This window comes from Molossus molossus, unplaced genomic scaffold (genome assembly GCF_014108415.1).
Source record: "Molossus molossus isolate mMolMol1 unplaced genomic scaffold, mMolMol1.p scaffold_m16_p_16, whole genome shotgun sequence".
In the NCBI taxonomy this organism is placed as follows: Eukaryota; Metazoa; Chordata; class Mammalia; order Chiroptera; family Molossidae; genus Molossus; species Molossus molossus.
Genome location: NW_023425351.1, coordinates 31,796,262 through 31,820,217, shown reverse-complemented (window position 1 = coordinate 31,820,217; position 23,956 = coordinate 31,796,262). Strand labels below are relative to the sequence as shown.

The window sequence follows — 23,956 nt, the reverse complement described above, 5'->3', positions numbered from 1 at the left end:
CTACCAACAACCTTTTACAATACAATACTCTGAGAGCTACCAAATAGAAGCCTTTTTTTTAATATCCTGTGTAAACATTTTAAATTATTTTATATTAAAAACCACATTAGGACTAACATAATAGAGAGCATTGTGGAATGCCAAGTTTTCTTCTGGATGAAATATTGGACAATGTATGTTTGATCACTAAGATTAGTTGGTTATTTTATTTCTATTATGAAGAGACTTTTGTTTGGGGGTGTGTGTGTGTGTGTGTGTGTGTGTGTGTGTGTTGGGCCTGAAAGTTAATTTGACTGCTGTCCATAAGTGAAGTGAGCAATTCAGTAATTAACTTTTGTGTTTTAAATGTATGAACTTTAATTAGATTTCATTATAAACAAACAAACGTCAACCATAATTATAAGCTCCTTGGTTTACCCACATATTATCCCTTTTCAAACAAACTTGATGTCAGACAAATTAAAATCAAGCAGCCAGCAATTTTGAGTTGAATTTTACATGATCTGCTGGTAACCTGATTACTTTAACTTCAATATCATTACAGGAAAAGTATTTCAGGAAAAATAATGACAAGAATTCCAACAGGAGACAAGCTTAATTGTATTGATTCAAAAGACGCAGGTTCATAGGAACCATGTTGAAGGAATAATGTTATCTCAAATCTAGAGTTTCTACTAAAATAAAATTGTCCGGCATGAAAGAGGCAATTACGATTGGTGTCTGCAGAACTAGAGATACTAAACTAACTAAATAATTATCTGGGCCCAATTATCTTATACTTTAAGTAGCAAAATATCAGTGTGGAGCAACCACAAGGCATGAGGTTTGCAGGTTTATTTACTGACTGGTGGATCTATTAGGACCAAGAACAAGTGGAGCTGTCAGGACATAATGAAGGTAAATGATTAGTTAGCACCAAGCCTGAACTCTTCTTCAATGCAATAAGAGTTAATTAAAGTTTACCACCAACATCAACCAAAGCAGGATGTTGATCAGGTTTCAGCATTAAGTGCAAACAGACAATAGTTGCCAGCAATTAGTGCAGCTATCAAATGACATGCGATGATAATTATACATTTAAAATAGCTAAAGACCTGGGGGAAAAAAAACTAATCAGCCTCTTTGACGACAAATACTCAAAGGGCAGGAAACAGGTATCAGATTATTTCACTTTAACACTGTAAATCAATAGAATTAAACAAGAGAAGGTTGTGTGGGTACATTATCCAAGAGAGAACAATTCACTGGATCCAAAATGAAATAAATCTGCTAGTGTTGGTCTATCAAAGATAAGGACTTCTGTAGCTAAAGAAAATAAGTTTCTTTTCAATTACAGTTTCAGAATGAAGCCTATGTAAGCAAAGTTTTGTTTCTTGGTTTTGGGCAAGTCCAACAATGCAACAAGCATTGCACCATAATTATTGTAATTTAAATGAAGTATTAACTTTCACTCCAAGATACTGTCAAAAGTTCTTTGTGCCTGAATGTTATCTTTGTGTTCTCAAATATTATCTCCCTGGAAAGTTTTTAGATGGTGGGATGGAAATTATGTGAATGCAGCTCAAAATGGAAAACCAAAGCCATATCTACATACTAGTTAGGTCTTTCCTTGATGCCATGCAGACCCAAGACTTCAACCTCGAACCCACGGACCTGCATAAAACACATCCCTTAAAATTATTTTAGTTCAATCACCTCTTTCTTTTGCAGTCTCTGGCCTGCAGCCTGGAGCAGGTCTCCAGAAATGCTCCCATCCTCATGACCTCCACCTCCCCATTTTCCCAACTAATTCTGTTATACTAAGGATTTGTACAGAGCATTGGCTAATCCCAACATTTCCCTGGAGCTAAGTCTAAACCATGGCCGGCTCCCGGCACAAAAATGTCCCCCTCCAAAAGCCCTTTTGCCCCCTTCAGCACTCATACCCTCATTGATCCTGACATTTTCACTTCAGCCATGACAAATGAGCTGATGACTGTGACGTGGCTGCATGGGAGGCTTTATCGAGAGATATATCATCAACTCTCAACGCCCTCTGCTAATATGGCTCTTCTCGGTTAATGTGTTGTGAAAATTTTAGGAAATTTTTGTGTAAATATATGCACTTTAAGTAGTAAGAGATCAATTTCATCCAAAGGAAAAGAAGGGAGGCAGAGTGGGCAGGATCAGGGTGGTAGGGAAGCTTCGCGTGCACTGAGTGTTGCTCTGGGAATTTCAGTAACACCACTCAACCTCTGCCCAAGTGCAGACCAGCCAGCTGACTGTCTCTTTAAGGTCCCTTCCCCTCACCACCATCGGAGCAGAATGTGTGAAATAAAACAAATAAAACCTCTTGATAAACATGGCTAAGCCATCAAGAGCCCATTTCTTTGTTTCTACCCCAGCATGGTAGATAGCTTATTCTTGAGCCCTTAATTTCCTATGTTATTAAATCTATCTCAACTCATTGTAATGGAGGGAGGGATTGTCAACACCCATTTTACTCCAAGATCATCATATTCTTAACTTCGAAAGAAGCAATGTTTTTCCAACTAGTATTAAATGTGAAACTCTTCAAGGTTCAAAGAGAAGGGAGGGCGAAGCATAAACATTTAACATAAAACACCTTTACGTTAAGTCAGAACCCAAGTTCCAGTTCCCTAGATCTTGTTATGTAGACTCTGGAGCTGACAGGGTAGATACTTGTTATCACCTCTTCTCACAATTCATCTGAGGACAGAGCCAATCCGAGGCAACTGTAGCACAACAGGCCTTGGGAAAAGAGGTCAGGCTTTGAGGAAAGTGCTATTCACTCTTGGACCAAGCAAGGAGCTCTTTATTCCTGTTCTTATTGGCATCCATCCCCCTTACTAGAGCAAGAACAAAGCCAAGTGCTCGTGTGAGGTTTATGAATAAATCAGAGGTGAGCCACTTTAAGTGCAGCCCACGGTTCCTTGTTGACAGTGAGCACTTAACCTGGCTTCTGTGACCAACACCTTCTCACCAACCGCAGTGATTCCTAATCTGCACCCTGCTTCATTCTGAGAACTGAATGACCCAGCCCACTTTTCCTGCAAGTTTTCACCTTTCAGGCAATTCTTGTCCTATCTCTAGCAGCTTAGCTTTATAATCCTAGAGCAGCCAGCCTGTCCTAGGGTCATCATTGTACCAACTGAAAATCTTCCTTTGCTTGGAAAAATTCCACAAATAAAAATAGCTCCTGCATAACAGAAATTATTCTCATTAATATTATAGACTCTTTGTATATGGGAGAAGCTAAGCCAACTACGATGAAAAAAATGTTAAATGATTTGCTGCAGGGGATGGACACATGCACACTCACATACACACACACTAGATCTCATCAGCTGCACTCTAGAGTTATGTGATATGTCCCAGGAACTTCTCTGAGCTTTGATTTTCTTATGGGTTAAACAAGGGAATTGTTCTATATCCCTTCTGACTGCAGCAATCTACGATTCTACTATAAAAACCCATTTAGATTGTGTTGGAAGATAGTTTTCCCTATGGAATTTTCCAAGACAGACCCAAATATTTTTTAAGGTTGTATATTTCTTATCAGTACGTGGATTTCAAGAAGAGAGGCAGATTCCAGTAGGATAGTAAACTGGTTTCCTATTTATATTTTTAATTATCATTCTTTTTTTTTTTTTCATTAATTTGATAGATATTCACTGAGCATATTTACCAAGGATTTGCCAATAATATCCATCACTGTGAATAAAATGATTAAACAGATGTGAGTGCTGCCCTCATGGAGGCTAAAACTTTTTGAGGAAACAGTTAAAAGAGAAAAATCATGAAAAATGGTAGGAGACTAATTGGTGTCTCCCAATGAAATATAGCCTTACCCTATCAGTATTCATTAAACACTTTGCCTTAAATAAATGTGCTTCCAATGAATTGTCGAGTCCAGGGCCACTTATAAATGACCAGAACATAGACAATGTACACACTTTTATTTTTAAGAAAAACTGTAACAAAGATTGTGAACCAAGCAAATAGAAATATAAAGCAAAAATCAAACTCAAAGTTGGGAAATTACATTCCAAATACACTTGTATTTCCTATAAAAGTATAAATAATAATTTAAATATGTATCTTACATACATGCCTCACAATGGGAAAGTACAATGAATTAAAAAAGAAAAAACATAATAGAAATCAATTTTAATTTAGATGGTCCCCAAAATGTATTTATAAATTTATCAATCTTATAATGAATCTTACCATCTTTGAACCCAGGCATTCCTCCATTGAATAATGTATTACTATAAGAAGATAAAAGGCTATGATCTCCTCCAAGAGATAAGCCAGGAAGAGATTCATAACTTGGCTATAAAGTCCCCCAAGAAAATCGAAGGGTTTTATAATATTGCTGGATTATTAATAACTGGATCTGCTCGTTAGGTTGGTGTAAATTTTGATATACTGGGTATCATGTAACAGCATCTATACTGCTTTCATGGCATATCAAAATATTATAATACCAAATATATAGAAAGGTATTTCTATGGCATCTAATCCAGTTTAGGGAAATCCTCTAATTCAAAGGTTTTCAAGCAGGCTGGGTCAACTTCAAGACTGGAATAAGCTTTGTGGTCTCTTCTATTATTGCATATAATGGACAGCCTGGAATCTTGAGTTCATGTGGATAGACTAAGGTCTGAATTATGTAAAAACTATTTCTGTTCTAATTTACTTCTTAGATAAAAGACACAGAAATGTATTAAACAGCTAGAAGCCTCTTGGAACCAAAGCAATGTGTGATGATGCAGTGGCAGATAATGAGGTAGAGGACTCTCCACCTAGGTGCCATTGGGGTATCTGTGTAAATGAGAAAATATGACAAGAAGGATCCTACAGCTTCCCCACTCTTAGACATACCCACCGCCTAATTCCTAGCTCCTTCCCTTGTGGGGGCAGGGGTATCTCTACTCAAAAGATTCATGAAGATTTGGTTGATCAAATGCTCATTATGTGAGCATTACATGAAAATCAGCTATTGAAAACAAAGTGAAAGAGAAAACATAAGGTCTCCAGCCCTGTCACATTCACTTACTTTAATGTTCACAATACTTCAGTCTTCTGTAGTCTCTACAATAACTTAGACGGAGAGAGGAAACTGAGGCTCAGAGAGATCAAATAACTTGGAGAACATCATCCCTAACAAGAAGTTAACCCAGGTGTCTCATAGATCAAATACAATTGCTATTGGTCGTTGAGTTGTCAAAAAATGGAGTAGATTTTCAAACATCTAAAACTCAAGTCAAAATAAACTAATTTTAAAAAGAAAAAGGAATCCAAAGTAAACAGCATCAAAGAATGTCTGGTTTAGCTAAGTGTCATTCTTTCTATACACTGCGCTGCCCCTAAAACATCACGGCACTGTCTTCATTTACTGTCCTCACACAGAATAGGAACTTGTTCTTTTCAACACCATGGTCATGATTATTAAGAATACATTTTTTTTCTTGTTTTTTTTTGTTTGTTTGTTTGTTTGTTTTGGTATATGCCCCTAGCGGGAACTGAACCCGGGACTCTCTGGGTCCGCAGGCTGACGCTCCAACCGCTGAGCCAAACCAGCCAGGGCAAGAATGCATTTTTAGTCACTGAGATCATCAGTGCTTTTATGAATCATAAACTCTTCTTGACCATTCAAAGCACCTCGTCTAACCTCCTACTTAAGAAGAAACATGTTTACAGTCCCGGTGAAAAGAGGCCATCCAGATTCTACTTCTCTCCTTTTAGTAACAGAGAACTCACTCGCTCAGAGAAGGTAGCATCACTGTTGGATCACCATGGACATTTTCCTTTTCCTGTCTTCACTATTTCCAACACCTTCGCCTTCAGTCACGTAGCAAACCCTTTTCCAAGCAGCCAATAGACTTGCACGGCCCTCAGTCCTAGAGATGGGATATGTGGGTTCTTGTGCTGACTCTGTGCTACCACGCTGGGAGACTCAACAATTACTTCTTCTGAGTTCTATAACCATGTTTTAAAGTGAGTTTGTTGAACAGAAGTTCTAAGGCAGTTTCCAGCTTTATTATTCTGTGAGTTTCTGACTGCTTTATAACCCTACCTGCTCTTCTGCTATAATTCTGTTGTCCAGTCTTTAGGAAATAAAAGAAATTTTGTCTACAAAGGGAAAATTTTACAGGCCACCCCTATGAATCCATCTAAAGAGAAAAGAGAGACACTAACATGGAAAGAGAGTAGAAGTGTGTGTGTGCATGGGTGTGTGTCTGTATACACACTCCTTCTTTGCATCTACTAAACCAAAAGAGATGACTTTACCAAGTAATTAGTGAGCTCAGAAAATATTATGTATTAATCGCATTATTCCTAAATATATGGGGCAAAGGGACTAAAAGTTATATTTTAGCCTTTAATAGCCTTTCAGATTCAATGAAGGTACTTTGGGAAATGGGCTTCTTCAGTTTACTCTTCCCAGCCAGTAAATTTTAAGATTCTCCATAGGTTCCTGCTTACAAAGTTTTGTTTTGTTGTGTTGTTAACCATTTGACCTATTGGCATCCACCAGCTGATGGGTTTTTGTATTTTAATACTGTTAAAGCTATGGATTTCCTTTCTTCTTTACAGTAAAGGAATCAAATTTTATGGACAGTTATAAAATGCATATTTTAACTCAAAAGTCAATTTTCCCTTATTAAAATGATTTAGATCTGAGTAAATAATTGCTAGGACAAAATGGAACCCATAAACTTTGTCCTTAGAGGTACATGCTATAATGGATACCATTCAGAAATTATCAACTGCCCATTGTCCTATCCCCAGAACAAGCAAACATCAGAAATGATCAATCATCTAAATATATGATACTAGTGTTTGAACCCCTGACCTGGATGACTAAAATACCTCCTCAGGACTTGTCTGGGGCCATTGGGGCATTATGACATATTAACAAAGTCAAGCTGCCCAAATTCTTAAATTTTGTTTATTTTTTTAATCCCTAGAATGTTAGAGCGGCCAATTATATCTGAGATAAGCTGCTTGGCAAATGCGACTTTAGTGTCAAAGCCATTTGGAAGTTGTGTGCACACATTCAAAAGTGCCTCAAAATGGCAAAATTTGATTTCACTCACAAACCTTTCAAAGAGAAGGGGCATGGGGAGCAGCCATTCCTGGATGGAGGGTTGTGTGTCAAACGTGAAACCATATCAAACTTCCAAGGCAACTTGTGAACCTCTGACACTAAGGAATTAACAGAACATCAAATCCGGCAAGATCACAGGGGCACGATCCTTATGCAAGGAAATAATGCCATTGAGCCCTCATTAAAAGACCATTTTGTCCTTAGCCATCAAAGACTGCGAGCGCATGAAGATCTTGGTTATATCATCAGGGATAACCAAAACAAGTGCCAAGAGCAATTGTGCACTTAGTTCTCACATGTGTCCATCTGTTCACATATAAACATATATTCTGCGTTCTGTCTGATTCCTAAAATCTTGATATCAGAATACCCTGGGCTTTTGCCCATTTCCTAAGAATGCAGACATCACATAAGCTACTATTAACCCATGTGTGATCCACTTCCATGGGGTTGGAAGGCTGCCAGGTACAACACATGGTGCTTGGTTAACAATGTCTTAAAATATAAATGAATTTATTTTTTAAATTAACACATTTTTCTTATGGAAATACCTTAATAAGCCCTTCTGCATGTAAAAAAAAAAAAAAAATAGCCTCCATGTGGATTTTTTTTTGTTCTTTTAAGACTTTTTGCAAGCATATCATAAAGTTGACCATAAAAGTTTCTGAAACAATCCAGAATTTCTTGACAAATTTTTAAAAGGACTCTAGTAAAGAATTTGGGGGACTTTATATAAGAAAGATCAAACACTTTTCCTTTACAATATTCTGTTCTCAAGAGGCTACCCTTATACTTTAATTTACGTGAAAACACTTCTGATTTCCCAAGTTTCTTCGTAACCATCTTAACAGCACCGCAGCCACTGAAGCTCTAAAGTGATGAGGTTGTAAGTCCTACAACCCAGTAACAAAGCCAGTGAGGTTAGTATCTGGTAGAATCGTTAATTCCTGCTCTGGAGCAGCCTTCAGTGACTCACTGGAGATGACCCCCAAACTGGAAAGAGCTTGTTTAAAATGTATACATATAAATAATTACCCACACTGCATTTGATTTACATATGTACAAAAGAACCAATTCCTACCTTGGAAAGTGTCTTCACACTTAAGAATTTTAACTGCCCTAATTATGGCTAAAGAAAGATCATTTAGAGCCCTGATCATGTTGTCAACTGATAACCAGTTACAGCCCTAAGTAGTGACAAGAGAAAACCCTACTGTAAATGTTTCCAGGAGTGAACAGACACCACTTGGCCACTTTTAAAAGACTTCTTTCTAAATGAAATACACAATACACCCACAAGGCAACATGAGATGAATGAAACCCTAAGAAAATGACTCTGCTACAAAAGCTGATAGGCCACCAACATCATTCACCATTGCCCAAAGTCACAAAACACAGCTCCTTCCCCAGTGGACTGTCCCACCAACTGAGACAGCTGTGGACAGCCAATGGAGGGTAAAAAAACACCATGTACTCCATCATTAACTCAATTAAATATCCACACCATACTATTGGCCATTTCTAAAATAACTGTTTTGCCAGCAAAGCGCTGGGAATTCCTGGCACCCAATAGCCAATATTTGACCAGCCTAGCATGTTTCTGAAAACTCTTCAACACACAAACCTCTGTTTATCATCCTCTGGCTACACTGTTGTCATACATTTTACTTCCCCTGATGATGGAAACTCAGGGCATCTTAGAAAGTTGCTGAAATCTGAGTCCCTGCTTGTTTTCTCAAGTCTTGGACAAACATAACTTTAGAGAGAGCAGAGCATAGGCATAAAGCAAGAGGAGACTGCATTTTCATCTTCCTTTCATCTTCGTCATTCAGTCAGCCATTCAGGACCCTATTCAACAGAGCTTTTCATTATGCAAAAAAATGCTAATCCTTTTCCGATGCTTTCACACTTGTATAAGCCCCCATTCCTTCAGCTGAAAAGCAATTATATCAGTTTACCTTTCTGTCAAAAACAGGATTAATATTCCAATAACAGAATCTCCTTTCTTTTCCTATCTTTTTGCTTTCGGAAACCAGAGAATATTAGTAGAGGCATTCTGAGAACAAGAATACATTATTTGAAATATGATGATGTTAACCAATGGGTGGAAAAGGAGAATAAGCATAAGAAGACAAAGTCCTTCAGTTACTGCAGAAACTCTTTTCTGGGACAGAACTGACCTTCCCTCTGCAGCTGCCCAGAGAGTGAGACTCACTCTGGTCTATTAATCAGAAACAAATTATGAAAGAATGTCGCTGGACTGGTTGACACTATCCCATCTTGGGAGACTCAGGAACAGCCCAGTAACAATGTCCTCTTCATGGGTAATGAACAGCCATGACAAATGGGGCAGAGCGACTATTTATTTGCATATGCAAATTCTCACACAAGGGAAACATGTACAAACAAGTGTCATTGTAAGGTGGATTAGGCAAACAACGCTTTCTTTTTAGGACATTCTGTAGCCCAGAACATTAGTCAGCACAATTAAACCAGTCTCCATGGAGACTAATGAAATTTCACCATGGTATGAGTTAAATTAGATAGCTAGTTATGTGTTTCCACAATCCAACTTGAAATCCATTATGCTTTCAGAACAATACAGCGATTGTGCCTAGCTGATCTTTGCCAGCTCAACAAGCTCCTAAGTTGACAATTTGCATATGTTAATATAATTAAGCACTAATTACATGAAACTTGTACATATTCACAAGCACTTTCCCTGGGTGCTTTTCAGTTTGAACCTTGGCCAAATCTTTAACCCTTAGCATGGTCTTGGAGGAAAAAACTCTGCCTGTGGGTACAGCCCCTAGGCAGACACAGAAAGGCTCCTCATTTATAAGCACAAAGCTTAACCTGGCTTCTCATATTTCCAGCAACAATGAGAGAAAATATTTGGTGAGTGTGCTAGGGACCAGGGATAAGGGAAAAGGAGAGAGAGAGGGGATGGATTAATCTTTAAAGACTCCTAACAAGTATCTTCTCAGAGGCAAGCAATGATACTCATTTCAAGAAATTGGTAAGAAAGAATTTGCTCTTACTGACAGTGTCGAACCTTGGGAGATGAAAATGGTTTGACAACAGCAAAAATAGCAAGTAGGAAAGGAAGAAGGAGCCAGCAGCACCTAATGAGCTTTACATAAATATATGCAGAGGCAATTAAGCAATGTTAATTACTATGACAGCAGTTAATTGAATATAATTAGATATTTTAAGCCACTGAATAAAGCATAGTTAAGATTAATTTTATTGAGATTAATTGTAAATAAGGATAGATTAACTCTCTGTTTTGACAGGCATAAAAAGTAGTTCTGCAAATTAAGCAGGAGCATGGCCACCAGTCCAAAAATCATATATTATTTTAATGTCACACCTCAGAATCATCTCCTCAATAAACATGACTTTTCAAACCCAAACAGACAGGAATCTTGAAGAAAAACAAACAGCTTGCAGAGATTAAAGAGCCTTTTGTCCTTTTTCATGTGCATTTCTTTTAACAGACTAAATTAAGCGAGTCTGGTGTACGTTTTTGAGGAAGGAACATTTCACACTGAATGGAAAAAATGTTCTATCACATATGAAATTCGTGCAGCTGTGCGGAACTTGGTCCAGATGGTTTTAGACTATAAAACACCACCAAATGATAGACAGTAGGCTTTCCCAAGATTATGCGATAAAGTCACAATCTTTTATTTTGACCTCCCAAATTTCTGCTTTGGTATTATTTCCAACCAAATCACATATTTTCTTTCACGATTGTATTTCACCAAGAGGGTTACAAGAAACATTATGCCTACTGAGTGCTAGAAATAAATGTAAAAGGAATGGAAGGCCTCCTTTCCCAGATAACAGCTAAATCACTCAGCCACAAAATGCAGTGATAGCTATGACAACAGTGTATGCAGATGACAACCCTTGAGTATGACTCTGACAAACAATGGTGTCTAGAAATATTTCTTAGGAAAATACTGCTAAATGAAAATCCCTCCCAAATACTTTCACACCCAGCTAATCCATGACTTGTCTTTAAGAAAATGAACACAGTTTTCAAAAATGCTGAACAAATCGCTAATAAGAAAGGCATTTCAATTAATTTTGAAATAAATCAATAAGTGATTAACATAATATTTTTAAAGCAGCAGCATGTGTGTGTGTGTGTGCCAGAAACACATATATTATGTTTCCAATACCTCTTAGCTCTTAATCGAACAAGGACTTTATGCCACTGAGCCTGCCTCACAACTTCTTTAGGGTGCCCTTAGTCTTTATCACGAAAATCCTAAAATGGTCTGTGAAACAAGACTAGGACAAGCCATTCTGCACTGAAAGATTTTAAATCATCCAGCCTCTTCTAATAGACTTGAGACTTATTGAGGTAGAAACCATAAAAAATGAAGAAGGGAAATTTAATCCCTGAAATATTGATTTGCACATTAATATCATATAGGCAGAGGGCAATTTGGCTTCGTGGAAATGACACATTGTCGACCCTTGGTGAAGTCAGAGCCAATCTAACTGCTGAACATGTCTGAATCTCAAGAGTTATTAAGGGCCTCCCTTCTTGCCTTTATGACTTTTCTTCAGCCTACCAATGCAATCTTAAATGTATTATCTTTAAGAAATAATTGTAAAACCTCAGGGGTTTTCCAGTTAATGGAAGGGAGGCCAAACCACATCAGATTCTGAAATGCAACATTAAACCCTTGCAATCAACAAAAGCACCTCAATTCTCATCCATCCAGGGCAGGATCTAATATTGTTATTAAAGATAATCAAATTTCATTGTGTAAATTTAGGTTCATGGTCAGAATGGAAGCAGTACATTCTGCAATATTAAACAGTGATTTTCTCAGCCTCCTTTATGTTTTCCTTGCTGGTGCAGCATCTTTTCAAATAATTCAACTAGCTCAAAATTAATGAACAGACTTGAGCTCATCTGCTAAAAATGGCAAAAGATGACAATAGAGCTGAACAGGTTTTCTTCGGTTTTAACTTTAAGTGGCAACTTTCACTTCCTAGACCCAGAGTACACTCTCCCTGTCTGACCCCACAGTTGGGGCTGTGGCTTTGACTTACACAGCTGGTTTACCTGACCTTTCTTTGTTCCTTGGGTACATTTCACTTTTCAGATTTATGGTATTTCCCCCATATTTCATTGACTATATCTTCATTGCCCTAAAAATGCAAACACTTCAATATCAGCTTACTTTTTTAAATCCAAAAGCAACCAGCCATTGAATAAACACACTATGATGCTCTTTCCCCAGTTTCTGCCATAAATATTAAAAACGTTTTCTTTTAAAAAAAATAACTGTATAAACCTTATGATCCCCACACTGAAGCCAGGTGCAAGAGGTTAAAACAGCTGGCTAGCCATCTTTTATTTTTGTGTGCCTTCCTGCTGATTGAAACCACAAACGTTGAAAACTATCAAATATTCCCTTAAGGATTTTTTTTTTAAGAAGAGGAAGGAAAACCTTCGTTTTCTTTAATATGCTCCTCTGTGGAGAAGAAAAACTCTAAAACACAGTCAGTCACAGAGGTAGTGAAATAATCGCAAATATTTCCTTTCTGTTGTATTTAAACCATCATTTCCAACAACTATGCACAATTGTTTTTATTCTTCAGTTAGAAAAGAGAAAAGAGAAAAAAAGGAAAGAAAGAAAGAAAGTCGGAGCCTGCTCTGTCAGTTTTGCCAGTAAATATAAAGTAAAACAAGTGTTGATGGCACCGAGAGTGTTACATACCCGGGCTGTGTTTTTGCATTGCTCTCAATGGAAGCGATCGATGCCCGTGTCACTGTCGCGTCCCAATCGCAGCCAAGTCTCAGCCTTAATCTAAGCAACACCCGAAAAGGCAGCGGCAGCCGCAGCCTCTCCCTGACTCTTCCATCCATCCACCCAACTAAAAATATAATACTACATATGAGCTTTAAGCACTCCACGTTTATAGGGATCAAGCCACTGAAAATCCTGGAGAACACAATAAAAAAAAAAAAAAGAAAAAAAAAAAACACCTCCTTCTGTCTCTTGTCTCTCCTTCCTCTCTCTTCCTCTCTCCTCTCCCTGCTCTCTCTCTGTCTCTCCTTTTGCCATCTACATGATCCTTGATTAAACATGGAACAGAGTTAATAAAAAAGGGGGGGGGGAAGGACTCAAGGAGAGGAAGTGCAACTGTCAGAAATCGGGACCGCCAGATTTCCTGGTGAACCTGCCTCTGTCTGAGTCAGTGTCAATCCACCATCTTCCGCCAGTGAACTTGTCTTTGGGTTTTTGTTTGGTTTGGGGGGGTTGTTGCTGTTGTGTGTGTGCTTTTTTTTGGAAGGGGGGAGGGGAAAGACAAGGTGGGGGCTGGCGGTGGGGGGGAGCAGGGAGAATGTGTGTGAGTCTGTGAGTGTGTGTTGAGTGTGTGTGTGTGTGTGCGTGTGTGCAGGGGTCGGCGTGGGGGTGGGGGGGTCCTTGTGCGCGATCTGAACCTTTGGTACCTACAAGGAGGGTGTCTCACCGAACGGTAGCTAAGACCTCACCGGAACCGCGCGGAAGTGAGGAGTCGCGGCCAAAGGCGGCCGCCTGAGCCTGGTCTCGGGGCCGGACCCCAGCCCGAGCGCCGACAGGAGCCCCCCGCCCGGATCGCAGGTAACAAAGAAATACACACCAGCGCACTGTCTTCTGGGGGGAGGGGGCCAGGATAGGGAGCCCTCTGTAACTTGGGCATCGGCGGAGAAACTTTATACGATCCATGAGAAATTTTATTATTTTTTTCCGATAGAAAAGAGCAGAAAGAACGGGAGTGGGGGAGGGAGACAGAAGTAGAAGGAAGGCGAGACCCGACGCGTTCCAGCCCCTGAGCCTCGCGCGGCTCCGGGCCGGAAGGCGCACTTGATGCCGGAGAGGCAAAGGAGGTGAAGTTCGTTTGCAGACCTGAAACCCCTTTGAGGGGGCCGGGAATAAATCAGTTCTCACAGCCGGCCACAGCCCCCCACCCCCTCCCGTATACACATATGCGCGCACACACACGCACGCACACACACACACACACACACACCCCTTGTCCTCTGCCAAAAAGAAAGGGAAAGATTATGGACCCCCAGCCACGGGCGTCTATGCTCTGGTCTAACGCACACCCGGCAGCCCAAGCACTCGAGAGCGGCGGCCGCGTCCTGGTGGGTCCCTAGCCGGGAGGCCCGGCGATCCCGCCTCCTAACGGACCTGCCTTCCGTGAGCCGGTGCTCCAGCCCGCCCGCAGCAGCCCCGGGCTGTGCCCACCGCCGCCGCTCTGCGCGGTGTCTCCCTATAGCCCCGGCCCGGCCCGCGCCCCGGCCTCCCCGAGCCCCCGCCCAGGGAGCGCAGACCCCCGGCCTCCGGCTTGCGGGCACTGGCGCCCTTCGCGGCACTCGGGAGAGGGAAAGGGGTGGCAAGAGGAGGAGGAAATCCAGACTGAATAAGGGGTGGGGGGGCAGGGAGAGGGGCTCCGACCCCATCGCCAGACGTCCAAACTTTCCGAGGACTGGTGAGCGCAGGAAAAGGCATAGCGACTGGGACGCTAGGCTAGCGGAGACCCCCGGCAGTGCTCGCGCCTCCGCGAGCTGACAGCCTCCCGCGCCACCAGAAAGCCCGGGCTCGCGGTGCAGACAGAACCCGAAAAGACAGGGAAAAGGAGAGCCAACTGCTCGGCCAAACGTGGGGATCCGCCACTTAATCCAAAAGTTAAATCCCGAAAAACGCAGCCCCCCAAAGAAAGTGGGAAATCAGGCCCCTCCAGGCCCCCTCCCTCCCTCCACGGAGCAAATCCTCGAGCCAAAAAAAGGGGGAAAGAGATAGAAAAGGGGGGCAGAGCGGAAGGGATGGTCGGGATGCGGAGACGTGAGCGGGAGCGAGCGAGCCGGGGGCAGAGGGAGAGGCGGAGAGGGAGAGAGAGCGAGCGAAATATCAAAGATTGTGCAAGATCAGGCTGGAAAGATAATCGATACTCGACCTAAATTTAACACAAACTACTCAATAAAAGTTAAAGAAAAAACTTACTTTCCATTTCCCCTGCAGTTCCTACGCGATCTTCGCCTCTTTTTTGTTTTGCTTTTATTTTACTTACAGCTGATCACATCCAAGTAAAACGAGAGGGTTCATTAAAAAAAAATAAAAAATAATCCTCGAACTTTATTGGGTGAAAATAAAAACGCTGGAGCAGAAAGTGGGGGGCATGGAGCGGTCCTCGGGGGTCCGGGAGGAGTTAAAGCATGTGCCCACCGCGGTCTCGCTGTTTGGTTGTGAAGGGGTTGGGAAAGGAGGAAAGGAAATGAAAATCCGATATGTCTTTATTCTGCTAATTATTATCGTTTTAGCCCTGTTTAAAAAAATGGCTGATTAAGTTGAGTGCGCATGTCTTTGTGTGTCTATTCCCGATATGCACTCTGGGAATGAGAGAGGAGAGCGAGGGAGAGGGAGAGGGAGAGGGAGAGGGGGGAGAGAGAGGTGTAATTAGTGAGGTGATCAACATTCCCCAGACTGCAAATGACGCGCAGCCCGGACTCGGAGCAGCCCGGAGCCTCGCGGCTTCCAGGGCTCCGTGCGCGGTGGCGGGAGCCCGGGACGCAGCGACCGCGGAGAGGGCAGGGACGGGGACCTCGGGGCTCGCACCCCACGCGCCCCTGCGCGCGACTCCCAAACTTCATTAGACACACACACACACACACACACACATACACACTCAGCAAGGGAGGGCTGGGGGGGGGGGGGCCCGCGGGTGTCAAACCTAAACACCGCCAAAGCAATGCCCTTTAACCACTTGATTTTTTTCTTTTTAATTTTAATGAGGCAAAGTCATTATTAGAGGACCATAGATTTGTTTACTAGGGAGCTTTAAGCAGAAATGTGAGTTAGGGCAATGGAGAGGTTTGCTCTGCCTAGTGGATTCTGCTGTGTACAAGAACGCACGTTAATGGCGAAAAGAGGTGACCTGGACACATATGCAGATGTATGTAAATAAGGGGTGCCTGGCTCTGTGCAAAGCCTGCTCTGCCCAGCCTATTTCACAGGGGGAATTGCACGCTGCATCTGTAGGCACGCTATTTAAACACGTTTCTTTCGCTTGCACACGCAGTGGAGAAAACCCAGGGCAGATAAGATGGAAGTTGTTAGTTTAGTCAAAGTAAACTTTCTAATGAGAAGAAGTGATGATTGCAAGGGTGAGCGTAGGGGTATGGTTCTAGCCTTTACGTAATATTTTTAAATATTTTATCAGAATTGCATAAGTTCAATGCAATGGCTTTAAGAAGACTTAGGGAAAAAAACCTTTCATCTTGCGAGTCTGTTGAATTCTCCTTCTTGAAGCACATTATGATGAATTTTAAAACCCCACTACAGATCTCATTAGAATGAAATATACTTGGTATTTTCTGGTGCAAAATTTAAGGTGGCTGATTCTCATTTGAAAATCTAATTATCTCTTTCCAATATTACAGATATGAATATGAGTGACACTTTCATTAAAAGATAATTAACTAAAACTAGGAATAGACATACTTTTAAATACCCCCTGCTGCATATATATATATATATATATATATATATATATATTCAGATAGCATCTTGATACACTGCTACACCACAGGTCACAAGAAGACATCACCTATGCAATATTTCAAAAATAGGAATTCTACAGAGAAGGTGAGAGGAGCAAATCAAGCAAGCTAAAAACAGGAAATACTTGCAATGTCCAGCTTCCTGGACAGGTAAGGCTTCAGCTGCTTTTGAGTTGACAGGCCTTTGAAGTTCTGGTTCACCAGGATCTGCTTCAAAAACCTTGTCTTAGGCCTCAAGCACCAAATCTACCAAATACCGCCAGAAAGGTTTATCACACAAGCATTAGGAACAACAGAGGCTGCAAACCTGCACTATTCTGGCCTGAAATCTTGCGTTATCAGGGAACATGTGGAAAATCCTAGGGCTGATGCAAATGGGATTAAAACTCCAACAAAACACCTGGAGGATAAAAGCAGAGTCCTAAATAGAGCAGACCCAGGCCCAGGTCAGGAAAGCTGGCTAAAGTTGCAATGCAAGTCCAGAGGCTGGGAGTGGAGAATAAAACCCAGATATGGTCTTTATTAAGAGAAAAAGCAGAGCACCACCTTAGGATCTGGAGTCTGTGGATGTACCAGTGCGTTAGAACCAGGGCTACTAAACGTTAGCAGAAAGCAAAGTACCCACGTTTCCAAAGACTCCAGTCCATTTCAAACTTGTTGGGAAGAAATCTGCTCAAACTGGACAGCTTTCTAAGATTTTAAGTTACTTTGTTTACAGCCCCACTTTTACACTGCAGTTGTATCACCCACCGTGTTGCAGTGTCTGATTGCATCTCACTGGGCTTCATCCATGTGCCTTCAGAAACATACATGCCCACGAGGGTAAAATTTAAATTCTCGGTAACTCGAAAGTGAAGAAGGTGTTTATGTAGCGTTACTGTTTACCGAAAAACACCCCAGAGAGCAAAAATTCTGGCTTTAGAAAAACTATCGGAGGTGTGTGTATGGGGAAGGGGGTGGGGGCTTTTAAAGAGACTGAGGGGAAATGAAGGCAGGGAAACTTTCAGGTTCAAATCAGAAAAGATCAAGCCCTTTGCGGGAGAGGGCTCCATGTACAAGCTCACTGATGGAAAAACCATTTCCTGCGATTTCAGACGGGCAAATGCGTGTGATGAAGGAAACACCTGAGAACAATAAGTCTGTTTCAGGCTCAGGTGAAGAAAGGGGGTCTATTTCTGGCAGGGAAGAAGAGGGAAATGATGATCATTTCGTTTTCAAGTTCTCCTTTATTTCTTTTGCCTTTTTCTCCCTGAAACATCATCAATAACATTAATGTCATTAATGTCAAAACACCAAACGTCAAATCAGGAAAACCATTTAAAAATTTGGTGGCTATTTCTCCTCTACGCCCCCACCCCCTCTCTTCTTGAAAAATATAGCTGTGTGTGTGTGTGTGTGTGTGTGTTTGGTGCGTGTATGTGTGTGTCAGCGGTTATTGAATTCTGAGTAAGAAAACAAAAGGAAGGAGGATTTGTAAGAAGGGCGCCCACTTTTACAATTCCTTCAGCTAGCAAGTATTCCCCTCCTAGCATATGTGTTTTCTTTTTGATCATCTTTCTGGTCCTCTTTCCCCTCTTTCCTAAGAGAAGCTGGGGTGAGGGTCTGGGTTAATGGGCTGAGAGGAAGGGGCAGAAAGGGACTAACCCCGAGTCAAGAGTTTCCTCCAGGGCTCGGCCTGGGTGCGCGCCCGCGCGGGGAGGGAGCCGGGGCCCCGGGCAGGGCCGCGCGGGCTGGGCCCGCGGTGCCGCGGGCAGGGGAGCGGTGAGGCGGGCGAGCCCGAGCCCGGCCCGCGGGCTGCTCTGGGGCAAGGGCGCAATCCGCCCGGCTCGACCAGGCTGCGCCGCGGCCCCTCGCTCCGGGAAACCCAGCTGCTCCTCTTGAGTCCCTGCGGACCTCTTGCCGTCAACCTTTGACCCTGTCCCTCCTCCCCGTTCCGCCGTCCCTAAACTCTGCGCGAACCCGCCGCCGCCCTCCCGGAACGTTGGGCTACTTTTTATTTCAAAGTGAAACGAGTAGAGGCGTCCCTGCGGCACCGAGAACTTTCCCTAGACCCTCCTCTGCACTTTCCAGGGCTGCCCCAGCCGAGCCAAGCCCACTCTGGAGCTCTCGGACCCTGCACCCGAGAGCCGAATTAGGCGAGAACCCAGAAGGGACACCAGGTGGTTAGGTGTTGAGTGTTGGAAGCAAGAAGTAATTAACATTGAGACAAAAGGTAATTTCCACTTCCAGACTTTTCCTCGGCTTATTTTATTTCCCAAATCTATGCCTCGGACACTCCGGGCTTTGCAATTGCTTTACTCAGTCTTCAGCTGTCTGCCCCGCTCCTCAAATCACTAAGAAATACCTAGCCCCTGTCCCCAAAGTGCCACCAGCTCCAGACCAACCCCGGCTCAAGGGGAAAAGGTTTCCAGTCCTGTGACCGGGCTTCCGGGGTCTACAGATGTGTTAAGTTTGAAACAAGGTATTACAAGATTTCTGCGTTAGGAACCCTTTACATCACTGCAGACACTTATCAGAGCCTCAACCCTCCTCCCCCTTCCTTCTTTTTTGTTGGGTCTTCTCCACCCGGGTGCTATTTAACAAAGGCAGTCTGTTAACTAACATTTTTGTTTAACTCAGAAACTCCTCTCCAACACACAACTTCAGCCTAATACCAAGCTGTCATTTTGTGTGAGTGGGGTGGTGAGAAAGTGGGGGCATCTACGTGTGTAAGGGGGAGACGTGAAGTTGACAGTGCTTCGCGAAGAGCAGGGTTTCTTTGGGAAGGCGTCACAAACACATTATATTTACAATGAAATAACTCAAGAAATCGTCTGCGAGAGAGCCAGATCTCATTACTAGATATTTTTTAAAAGTACATTTTCCTGAGAACTAAGAAAAGTGTGCATTTAAAATATGCCCTAATACCCAGAGTGAACTCTCACTTTGATGGTGAGAGTGAACTAGATGAAATGAAATTCAGAAAGGAAAGACATTTTGAGTGTGTATGTGTGTGTGTAGTGTTTGTGGGCAGTCAAACCCATCGTTCGCGGACTCCCTCCCCTCCCCCAACATAGCTCTTATCTCCTTTGTGGTCTTTTTTTTTTTTTTTGTAATAAAAATGTCCCCTCCTCCTCCCGGGTCTCTATCTCTGTACTCCCATATCCCTGTATATTTCTCTTCCTACAGTCTATTTGTTTGCTGTAACTTCAGAGTAAATCTGTTTTACCGTTTTGTTTTGTTTTTCTTTCCTGGAGGTTTGACCTGTTTTTATGTGTGTGTTGGGGGGTAGGATAGTTATTATGTAAAGTTAGACACAGGTAAGGTAAGGAGGGGGAGGGGGAGGAGTTCTAGAGGTCTGGGGAGGAGATTAAGGGAGGGGAGAAGGGACGGGGAACCGGGTAAAGAGGGAAAAAGAAAAGTCAGACGCCCTCTGGCCTTTCAGAGGTCAGGGCTCAGACAGCGCCGTGACCTCTTTTCCCTCTAGGCAACCAGCCCAGTGTTTATAAACAAAGTCAAGCAGGACTGTTCTCCAGCACTTCCACAGCTCCTATGCAAATTAATGAGGACTCCTTATCACCACTTCCCTCCCCCCACCCCACCCTCCTCCCCAGGACACAGACACACATTCACACCAGCCAAACCCAGGATCCAAAGCATACCCTTCTCAAAATACAAGAAGATATTTCCAGCAAGAGTATCCAATGAACATTTTGCATTCTGTCTGGGGAAGAGCTTTAAGAGACAACCATGCAGATAGGAAAAGACAGACAAGTGGGGGGAAAAGAAAGAAAGTAACAGTGATTTCATTGAAGAGAAGATAAAGTTGTGATCTTTTAAAACCTAAAACATCTATATCCAGTCAGTGGAATGCTGCATAGACAATATACTAAACTCCAGCCACCAAATAGAATAATTTTAAAACAGGACACTACATTCATTCAAACATTCACATTTCCAAGACAAAAGTGCAATCTTTATAGTTGAAGAAAAACCACCACCTCATATATAACCACCCTCAATATTAGATACACAGCAAACAGCTCATCTGATGTAAGTTATAAAATGTATAATTAAATCTATCTTTAATTACAAAACGCAGCTTAGCAGAAACTAAATGAATCAAAGATTTTGAAACAAATAGTGTTTGCCAAGGTATAGAAATGGTAGTTTTACATTATAGTGTAACCAAAAATGCATTTCAGAATAAATTACAAGATAAGCAAAAAATTAAAAAAATGAAAACATTAATAATAATAATAATAAAATGAATTAAATTATTTCCAAACTTCTGCTTAACATGATTTTCACTGAAAGTCTAAGAGAAAAAGGTTAAAGAAAATATACCTCAGAGGAAAAAGATGATCTTCTTTCCTTCTTTGTCTATCAGTCTCCTGTTAAAGCATATGGAAAATGTTTTCGAAATGCCCAGATTTGGCACACTGTCATTGCAAAGAGAGGAGCGCAGTGATGCTGTTAGAGAAAATGGGAAATAAATTCAGGATTGGGTGCTGCCTCCTTCAATGCGGATTTATCTAAGTTTAATTTAATATTCCGCAATCACTGGATGATCACATATAATTCACCAAGATTTTAAAGGGCTTTATTTAAATACCTCGAGCACCAAGAGAATGAAATTTAAACCATTGCAACCATTGCTTATATTTTGTATTTACCTATTAGAACTTTAAGTGGCAGTTTCTAATAAAAGTAAAAAATGATAAAGGTTTTGTTTTTTTTAAGGGAAGAATGCTCAAGGAAAGAATTAGCTTTATTAAAATCAGTCTGAACGTAAAATCAAAAAGCACAAAATGGTTGTTTGTAAAACACTAAACCTTTAATCGATTTTATTGGCATTCCGATCGATTAGATAAACGGAAATCTATAGCAAACATCAAAGCATTTAAAACATTTTCTCTATCTCATTTATAAACAAAACTTTTCTTTTCAACAGAAAAAAAAGATTATCAAACGACTAACAGGAAATTCTTCAGATATCAAATTACGATAATAAAATTATTTCCACATGGAAAGGGATAATGACAATGATGATAGTAATTACAATAATGAATAATTCAACAACCTTTTGACATGTATGGAAGAACCTGGAGCAGAAACTGCTCTTGAAGAGGGGCTACTTTAAAATAAATACTTTCTTTATTTTTAAAGGAAATATTTCTTAGAAATACTCAAGGGGATTAGCTTAGGTGTGGCTATCGGGCTCCTGTTAATTTCACTGCAGTTGCAAGGGTCAATTTCCTTGTCAGCGTCTTCCTTCCAAATACCAGCAAAAATTAATATGCAAATGTCAGGGCACCCTATGAGGTTTACAAACTTGTAACTGGACCTGTTTGTCTTCTTATTCTAAAAGGTGATTCCCAAATTGTGGGGGGAGGGAGGCGAGGAATCGGAATCGACTCCCCAAGCTTGAATGTGATCACACGTTTGGTCTTTTAAGTGAAGGGAGACGATTTATTTGGAGATAGGAAAACTGCTGTCCTGAGAAATGCAGCCATAGAGCTATGACATTCCAGCTCAGCAAAAAGGACGTGTTGCTGTAACGGGCATTATGTTTATTTGTTAAAGAAAATCAATGAAAGTGTCTGTAAAGTAGTTAGTGAGGCGTATGTTTGGGACTCGCGGTGGACCCTGCAGGCTGAACCAGCAGCCCCTCTTCTTGCCAGAAAAGTCCTCGCGTCGCCCAGAGCGGGGCGCGGGCTGCGCGGCACCTGGTGTCCAGCTCGGGGTGCTGCCTGCGGCGCCCTCTTCCACTGCCTAAATCGCTCTCATCGCGGTCCCTGTGGCCCTGGGTCCAGGCAGTGGCTCCTTCCAGTGGCCTGTGGCAGCCTTCCCTCGGCAGCACACACCTTGTTCTTCCTGCTGTCTTACTTACTCTTGTCCTTTCCTCCTTCCTTTCCGCTACAGGTCTGAACTTCTGTACTTCTATGCCTGCGCCTGCAATCGGAATCTCACTCTTTGGAATTTCTAAGTCCTCTCGGTGAATCGCCGAGTCCTTCCTACCGGCCCCTCCCCCATGGCTGTCCTGCCTGTTCTTTAGCACCGGGGTCCTCTTCCCCAAGCACTGCCATCCTGTCCTCCAGACATTCCAGATAGTTCTCCTCTCACCAGAACGCGCTCTTGCCTCCTCCTCCTCCCCTTGGGTTGGGGCAGGAGGGAGTGGATTTCGAGTTGAACTCCCAGGGGTTTTATTCTATTCTTTTAACAGCTTTACTTTCCCTTTTCTTCTTTGCGTAACCTTCACCTACCTACTAATTTATAACAGAAGCGGTTCTTTCCCTCTCCGTGCGCGGTATACGGTTTCCGTCGGGGCTGTGCGCACGCACCCCTGCGCGGCCCGCCGCCTCCCAGCCAACGACTTCCATCTACTTGGTTGCCGTCTAATTGCACTTTCTCTTCTCAGAGTAAGTTAGTTTCCAGGATCTAAAGTTCCTCGGGTAAAGCATCTTTATCTGCCAAATTAGTCTGTTGGCCCAATGAAGGGTGGGGCGTGGGGGGGAGTGTATCACCCATCCAAGTCCCCTTTTAACACCCTTTCTTCCCGGTCCCACCACCCGCTCTGGTCAGGTCTTGTGTGAGTAATAAATTCTGGCAGGTTTCTCCTCCTGGTGCGTGCTGATCGCTTAGGACTTATTCCTCTGGCTTCCACTGGTGAGCATTCCCACCCCCCTTCCTCTCCCGCCTCACTGCAACCCGGCTGTGGGAGGGGACCGTGGTCCGAAGACCTCGTGTCCCCTGGCTTCTGGTTTCTCACTGCTGTAGCTGCCACTGAAATTCGCTGTGGCCACTGCGTCTTCCCGCTTTAATCCCAGACCTCCAGTCATTGGGCAGCTCCTCAGAGGCAAGAAGTCAACACCATGGCAACCCGACAAGCCTATCAAATCACTGGCTGGCGTGACCGCAGCAGCGCTGCAGACAGGAGTGGGCTGGGCAGAGGAGCAGAGAGGCCACTAGCTCAGGTACACAGTCTGGGGGTGGACAGCAGCCGTCAGCCCCCATCGTTTGGCTACACAGATGGGCACCACCCAGTTCATACCCTGACCCTAAGTCCCCTAGTAGGTGAGAGGAGGAGGAGGAGGAGGAAGAAGAAGAAGAGGAAGAGATGCATATAAGATTTGGATTACTGCAGAGGAGCGTTTCAAGCTCAAAATCACCAAAGCACAAGATATTGTGAACTAAAGATGCCTTGTGCCCAGAGTGGATAAGACCAAGTCACAACAGCCTCAGAACCAAATGTCAGAACCCAAGGTGTGGGTTTTTTCTTC

At 42.5% G+C, this 23,956-nt stretch overlaps 1 protein-coding gene across 1 annotated transcript in view; it reads right to left on the bottom strand.

Moving 5' to 3' along the window:
• ZFHX4 (zinc finger homeobox 4) overlaps positions 1-15,504 on the bottom strand; it is a 177,856-nt gene extending 162,352 nt beyond the window's left edge. The window contains exon 1 of the mRNA XM_036264369.1: positions 15,139-15,504. The gene's annotated coding sequence lies outside the window, so the exon portion shown is untranslated. The remainder of the gene's footprint in view (positions 1-15,138) is intronic.
• Between the last annotated feature and the right edge of the window lie 8,452 nt (positions 15,505-23,956).